We start from the raw sequence: 8,683 nt of genomic DNA on the forward strand, positions 1-8,683 counted from the left end.
AAAAAAAAAAAAGTTCTGTAAGAGCCCTCAATAAAGCAATCTTTAAAAAAATAAAAAATAAAATGCCTTTCAAATAAATATAGCTCACCCGAAAATCAAGTATGTAATTTTAAAATCTTGAGATAATTTTTCACCACCAAAAGAATATAGGCAAGCCAGATAATTTTTCACCACTATAAGAAAACAGGCAAGCCAGTTTTGCCAACAACAAAATTGCTCTTACGGATCAAAGCAAAAGCACCAGCTTTTTTCTAGAAGGATCCCTTTGTAGCACACTTGTAATTGTTCGAAGTATATTACTGAGTTCTGCATTGTAAGTAGAAGGTGTTTAGCCATGTGTGTGTGTGTATTTATATAATCTCCAATGTGCAAGTTGTTTAGCATGTCTTGGGAAGATTAACTATTTTAAGATCACTGTATTACTCTTTATCACATGACTTTTGCGTGGTGCAAGTGGATACCTGGGTGTCTTCAGTGGAGATGTGTTTCCTTATTCAAAGAAGTAACCTGTCATAGATCACCCATTTTGTTGTGCTGTCATCAGCGATAACCTATTGATGTAACCCCCTTTAATCTACTAGAATGACCTGTGTACCAATTTGCATAACTTTTGCCAGTGTTCTAAAAGAGTGTTAGTGGGGTTGATCAGTAAAAGACATAACATTATTTTGAGGGGCACATTTACAAATTTTTGTGAATATTTGCACTTCTCCAGTGGTTGAGTTTTACTGATGAGACCCCGTAAGGCTGAGAAGTGGACCCAACATTATAATGGGAGAAAACAAAACACTGTGTTTCTAAAGCACAATGTGAGATTTGAGGCTCTGAATATGCAAAGTCAACTCAAGGCCATTTGACTTGAGGACAAGATAATAAAGGATCTATCATTATCTTTCCCAAAAGCAATCTCTGGAATTGTGTAATTGCTGCTTTAGATAAGTTAAATGCCTACCCTTTTATGTAATTGGAGTGGGTAGAGAGAAGAATTTGACCTTTATAATTTATATAAATCATTTGGATATTGCCATTAGAGTGCTTTCCTCAGTTGTGATTTCTTATGGAACATTTGGATCATTTAGAATGACCCTTTCTGTCCCCAGTGAATGCCCCTTTTAAAACTTTAGGATTGCATTTATTATACTTATGGGAAAAGTGAATTGGGGATATATTGCCAATACCACTTTATATGTAAACTTTGAATTCCTGGTGGTTTAGTGAGTTTCCATTGGACCTGCTACCTGCAAGGTCAGTAGTTTGAGTCTACCATGTGCCATGAGGAAGAAAAGTGAAGCTTTCTGCTCCCATAAAGATTGACCACCTCAGAAATCCAAAGGGGGCATTGTGCTCTGTCCTTTAAGGACCCTTGTGAGTCCGAGTTGACTCAATGGCTGTACTTTTAAATTTTAATGTAAGCTTCAGATTCATTCAAAATGTGGTTGTCATTTAAAACTAAAGAATTAATATAATATAGATTTGGATGAGACCAGTCTCTGGAAAAGGACATCGTGCTTGATAAAGCAGAGGGTGAGTGAAAGGGGAAGGTTCTCACGGAGATGGCTGAAACAGTGGGCTCCGACATAAGAAGGACCGTGGCGATGGCATGACGGAGCAGTGCTCTGGTTGTACATAGGGTCACTGTGAGTGGGAATCAATTCCATGGCACCTAGCAATAAAAATAACAGATTTTGGGGAAGGAATACTTTGATTCTCTCTATTGCATGTTTAATGATTAATTTTCAAAAATTTGCAAGTTACCCACTTGCATAAACCTGATGCTTTGATCAGGTATCAGACATCAAATGAGTCAGCCTTGACACAGTGGCAGTTAATTTGGAACTTGTTTTATCTTTTATCATCTTTGACCTAAATTTAGGTATGAGCAAGTGGTGGTGTGTGCCGCTGTTGGCCACTGGCCTGGTTTCAGCAGCTGAGAGTGAGCTTCTGTGTCATCTCTTCCCACAGATGTAGTCAGTTTGATTTTTGTTCATTTCACCTGGATAAGTCTATGTTTAGAGCCACCTTTAGTGTTGTTGAAAAGAGGTATTGGCGATGAAGTTGGTCTTGGAAAATCATACCATGCAACCTCCATCTTTGTTTCTCCCACCAAGACTTTCTTTCCCTTCCTCTTTGTTTCAACTTCTGCATTCTAATGACAAATCATTATCAGTGCATCTTGATTGCACAGTTGATCAATTTCAGACTAAAGATAGTGGTAGAATTCAATTTCTGCACCACTAAGATGTTGGTGCCCACAGTTGGATAATAATGCTATTGATTGGGTTTCCTTATGTTAGGTAGACACGAACCTGTCACAGCTAGCACTGTATTTCAAGATAGCTCTTGAAATGTCCTTTTTCACCACGCATGCGATGCTATTCCTCTTGATTGTGTTTTCCGAGCATAGTAATCCACTGATTTTATTTTCAATGACTTCCAATTTTCCTAGCTCCATACTTTGTACATTTCGAGTCCCCATTATTAGATTTTTGCAGTTATTTCTTCTCATGCTTCATCAACAAATGAAGGTCCTGAAGGCTTTACTCATCCACGTTATTAGGGTTGATTCTTCTTTGAGAAGGCGGCTCTTCATCAGTCATATTCTGACCTGAAGGGCTCATCTTCTGGCACTGCCTCCGACGATCTTCTGTTTGTATTCACGAGGTTTTCAGTAACTGACAATGTTTGTGTGCTATCTGTCGGGTTTTCAGTGGCTAATTCCTCTGACGTGGACAGCCTCGTCCTCCTTCACAGTCTGTTCTTATTCTGTTGAAGCTTGTTCACTTAAGGTGACCCTGCTGGCATTTGAAATACCAGTGACACGTCTTCCAACATCACAGCAACACACAAACCACCACCGTACAGCAAACTGACAGACAAGCGGTGAATTCACAGGATAGATGTCTTTATTTCAGCTTGCCTCTTTTTGGGGTGGAAAACAACGTTTATCTTCCTGAGCTTTGCACGGACACATCAAAGAATCATTGAAGGGACCCTAGAGACTACATTCAGGGCAATACTCTTATTTCATAATCAGAGAACACTGTCTTGTCAATGAGCTACACAGGGTTACTAGAACTGAGACTGGATCATGAATTCCTGATTTCACTAAAAACCTAAGAAATATTGGGCACCAATTAATTGGCAGAAACTGCTGTAGGCACTAAGATACAATGATGAATACAGTATTTACAAAGGACTTACACTGTAGTAAAAACAAAACAACCCCCCCCCCAAACTCTTAATAAGCACATGATTGAAATGTAGTGTGGTTGCTGATATCATAAAAAGAAACAATTGGATGAGAGTATACACCACCATATATTCAAGAGTCTTCTATCCCTGAACTCAAACCTAAATCTGTTTGAACTTTTAGATCTAACTAGAAATTATCAGCAAAATAACAGTTCAAACAAAAACATATTAAACAACTGTAGAGCATGCTGTCAGCAAAACAAATGGGCTGCTAACCACAGGTTGGAAATAATCAGCAGCTATGAGGTTGCAAGGTAGGGCTTTCTACTCCTATTAACATTTACAATCTTGGAAGCCCACAGTGCCTGCTCGACCCTGTCCTAAAAGGTTGCTATGACTGACTAGATGGCAGGGAGGTTTTTGTTTTGTTTTGAGAAGAGACCAGCCACTTCTATGAAATCTTTTTTTAAGATGAATTACTATTTAGTAAGCAAGCTATAATTAAAAATATATATTACACAAAGGGAAAAATTTAAAAATATTAAGTCTTGATGATACTAAGGAATTACTATTCTTGTAATGTTTAATCTTGAGGATATGTCCACAGTCCTTTGCCTCGGGTACTTTGGATGTTCTCAGGGGAGACCAGTCTCTGGACAAGGACATTGTGTTTTGTTTTGTTTTTCCCAACAGTTTTATTGATTAAAATGTCACATGTCATATACTTCCATACTTAAATTGCTTTTTAAAGAACTTGTATATACATCACAATCCTACTCCTGTATTCATGATTTGTTCTCAATTCCCCTCAATCTCCCTCCCCCACCCTCGAAAGTTATTTCGGCCATCATTGTCCCTGTGCACGCACTCTTTCGGTGCTTCATAAACTGAGAAACATAGCAGAAGCAATAACAACATAACAACATAAAACAAAGCTAGAAAAAAAGGAGAAAGAACAAGACCACCGGCAATAGTAAGCTAAGCCAGAAAGAAAATTTCCATCTGGGAATAAAGAAGGATTATTTTAAGCTAGAGCAAATTCAGGGTGGGTCAAAAGGGAGGTCAACTTGCCATGTATCATATTATATTATACTATAATTCCATCCAAAATCAAGTTTTTTAAAAAACAGTGTTATTATCATTTCATCCACATATCATACAATTCAACAGTTCAGTCATATCAGGGAGAGTTGCACAGTCATTACGACAATCGAATTTAGAACATTTCTTCTTTCTTGTACTCATTGTGATTTTCCTAATTTTAAAACATTGTGTCCAAAACACACCCAACAAAGCATTCTGATTCAACAACTTCTCCATGTATAATTCAGTGCCACTGATTAAACTCTTCCTGTTGTACAACCAGTAGAGAGATCCTTTTCCAAATTATTCCACCACCATGAACATCAACTCAGCAAACTATAATTAAAAGCAACTACAAAGCAACTATCACCCATGATAGCCACGAGTCAACTTTGGCTTTTTTTTTAGTAGTAATTTTCTTGATATAAAATCCACATATCATATACTTCCATAGTTAGTTTTAGAAGAGTTGTATATGCATCGTCACAATCATTTCCAATGCTCCCTCCCACCTCCTGCCTTCATTGCTTGCTCCCCAGTTCCCCTCGCCCTTCCCAACTGCTGCCCCCACCCCCTGGCCACCCTGATAAACCATTGCGTCAGCCATTGCTTCCGTGCATCTGCTCCTTCTGTGCTTCACAGACTGGGGAACCTAACAAATAATAAAAACAAAGCAGAAAGAAGACAACAATAATAATATAAAGATAAAACTAAAGAGTAAGAAAGGAAAGACCAACATCAACATTTAAAAGAAGTTTCTGTCATGGAACAAGCAAGAAATACGTGAGTAAATTCAGGTTGGATTAAGAGGGAGGTCAACTGACCCTGCATCATATTATACCATGAATGAACCCACCGTAATCACGTTTACAATAATCTCGATCTGATAGTGAAGCCGTTCCAGTGTGCTCGCCTGTTGTACTCTGTAGATGGATTCTGGGTTGCCACTGCCCTCCACAGCCTTCTACAAATTGGGTGTTCGCAATTTAAGCTATGATCCTTTCCCCTTCATCATATTTGGATTTTATGTTCATCATCTTTGGTCACAAAGACTGATGTGCTTCTTCAATGTGGACTTAGTTGGTGCCCCACTTAGATGGCTATTTGTTTGAATATAAGCCTTTAAGATCCCAGACACTTATTCCAATTGATAGCTGGGCACCACCTGCTTTTGTCACCAAGCTTTGCTGCAGCACCTTTGCCTTTAGTGGTCTCTTCATGAAGACAAATATCAAGCAGGGCCATGTTATAAGAACTAACTGTTCTTGGATTGGGACTAGAATTAAGTGGGAGCCCAGAATCCATCTGCTTGTCCACAGGTTGTGAACAACTCTGGTTTACTTTGGCGGTCATATTATGACAAAAACCAAAATCAATAAAAATAACAACAAATGAAACAAAATAAACGAAAGACAGAAAAAATGAAAAACCAAAGAAACGAAAAAGAGAAACATTGCCAATCACTCCCCTGGGGTATAAGGGGATTGAATCGATGATATCAGTAATTTATCCAAAGACATAGAATTTAAGATACTGTTGCAAGTTTATGTGAGTATAGTCCAACTGCAAGCTGCAAGCTATAAATTGTTGCTTTGTGCAGGTTAATTTCTTGATTGACTGAGCCCTGTTTATACTGAGCATGGGGGTTGGAACTAGGAGAAAATTTCCTGTAGCATTTCTTGCAAGTGTAGAGCCTTGCTTATCAGATTAAATTTATATTAATTCAAAAGAAGTATTGAGGTACTAAATAGATGATGGTTTTGAGTTCCCCTACTAAGCCAGGAGTTCCACGCAAGGTCCAATGACCACCATTTTCACAACCTTGAGGTGCCTATCTTTGCTTTCTCTCCCATCAGAATATTTCAGTCATAAGTCCCAGGGTACAGGTAGTTTTGAGGTAGGGCCCGTTCATTCAGTTGGGTTTGCATGTTGAGTCTTTCTGGTGTGGCCCTTGGGGGATGCTATGTTGCCAGTAAGGTCAGCATCAAAGGTTATTGTAGTGCTTAAATAATGACATGGTTCACCAAGGGTTGGGTGTGTCTGCCCTTGGACATAAAATTGGGTTTATTCTCCCCTTATGTTCCCTACAGTTACTGTTTAGCAGCCCTTCCCGATGTGCGATGTAAATGGTGACTCCTTCCATTTACCCACCATACCCACCAACAGAAATATCAATGCCTCCCCTGAAATGTGGATGCGCCCCTCCCCTGGTATTAACTTGATTTTCCAGTTAAGTTTCCCCTCATTCCTGTGGCGAGCCTGTTGATTTGTCGCAACCTGTCTCAATGTTGCATAGTATCAGTGGATGATCTCCCTCTTGCCCTCTTGGAAGAGTGACCCAGCAGTGTGAGCGCTCCTCTCTCTCAGTGATTCTTATGAAGTGCACATAAGGCGTGGTGATGTATGGGGCATGGCTGGTATGCAGACTTTCTACCTTTTGGTTTGGGAATGAATCTCTAAGACTTGTTCAATTGCTGTTTCTCCTTATCATAGTGGACTCATGCAATATTTGTCCCTTTGGGATTGACTAACTTGACTCAGCATAATGGTTTCCAGGTCCTTCCATGTCCTGCAGTGTTTCATGTTTTCAGGCATGCATAGCATTCCAGTGTGTGTATGTACCAGAGTTCTTTTTAATCCTTTCTTCCACTGTTGAGCATTTGGGCTGCTTCAGTTTCTTGCTATTGTGAACTGTGCTGCTGTGAACATGGGAGAGCGTACATCCACTCATCTGTGTCTCTCAATTATTTGGAGCGTATGCCTTATATTGTATTGATGGGTTGTCTGGGATTTCAATTCTCATTTGCTTTAAGTATCGCCATATTGTTTTCCATAGGGGTTGTATGCATTTACAAGTCCACCAACAGTGTATACAAATTCCAATCTCCCCACATCCTTGCCAGAATTTGCTGTTTTCTGGGCTTTTAAAAAATTGGGCTAGCATTGTGGTTGTAGAGTATATCTCACTGTAGTTTTAATTTGCATCTCCCTAATGGCTAGTGATTGTGAGCATTTTTTTCATGCGTTTATTAGCTATTTTTACTTCATTTTTGGTGAATTGTCTGCTCATGCCTTTTTCCCAATTCTTAATTGCATCGTTTATTATTTTCTTAGTGAGCAGTTGTGGAGTTCTGTGTATTTGGTAATTAGACCCTTGCCCAGTGTATCCTTGGTGAATTCCCTCCCCCCTCCATCTGTGGGCTCTCGTTCCACTCTCCTGATGCAGTCTTTGGGTGTGCATAAGTGATGCCATGTCAGCATGTCTCAGCCCTCTATCTTGTCTTCTGCTGTGTGTGCGCCTCTGTCATTACACGTGCCGGTTTATGTCGGCCCTGCAATAGGGCCTTAAGTTTGTTCCCGTTTTCTCACGATCATCCTGAGAGCTTCGGGGTTTACATTGAGGTCTTTAATCCATCTTGAGTTCATATTTTGTGTATGGGGAGAGATATGGGTCTTGTTTCATTCTTCTGCCTATGGAAATCCAGTTTGTCCGACACCATTTGTTGAGGAGTTTTTTCCCTATTGGATATTTCTAAGTCCTTTATTGAAGATCACTTGCCTATAGACTGATGCATTTGTGTCTGGGGATTCTGTTCTCATCCATTGGTCGATACATCTCTTGCTGTACCAGTACCAGACTGTCTTGACCACTGTGGCTGTGTAGTAGATTTTTAGGGCAAGTAGTGCTAGACCTCCTACTCAGTTCTTCCTTTTAAGTTTTTGCCTTATTCTTGCTCTTTTGCCTTCCCATATGAAATGGGTAATTAGTTTTTCATATATGGCTTTTATTTCTTTAAAGAATGTATTTGAGACTTGCATTGGGATTGTGTTGTATCTGTATATCGTTTTAGGTAGGGACTGGTCCTTCCTGGTAACCTATCCAAAGTATGTGAGGCAAAGATTTCCCATCCTCTCTTCTAAAGAGCATTCTGGCTGCTCTTCTTTCAAGACAGATTTTTTTCATTCTTCTTGAGAAAAACCAAACCTGTTCTTTCCTTTGGATTTTCTAACTCCAGATCTTTGCATATTTCATCATAATCTTTGTTTTCTCAAGCTGCCCTTTGAAATCTTCTGTTCTGTTCTTTTACTTCATCATTTCTTCCATTCCCTCTCGTTATTCGATGACCAAGTGCAAATTACAGAGTCTCTTCTGACATCTATTTTGGTATTTTTGTTCTTTCCTGCCTTTTAAATTACCTTTTAGTTTTTTCATCAGATGTGTCTCACAACTCATCTGATCTGTGGTCACGAATGTTCAGTGTATCCTATCTCTTTATAAGAGATACAAGTGGGAGACAAACAAGGTTGTATTTTCATTCTCATGATCTTGTTTTCTTTATGACAAGATTTTTTTAATCAATTTATTGGGGCTCATACAATTCATCACAATACATAGATCAATTGTGTA

Source organism: Echinops telfairi, unplaced genomic scaffold (genome assembly GCF_000313985.2).
Source record: "Echinops telfairi isolate 266 unplaced genomic scaffold, ASM31398v2 ScPeMD7_9;HRSCAF=40, whole genome shotgun sequence".
In the NCBI taxonomy this organism is placed as follows: Eukaryota; Metazoa; Chordata; class Mammalia; order Afrosoricida; family Tenrecidae; genus Echinops; species Echinops telfairi.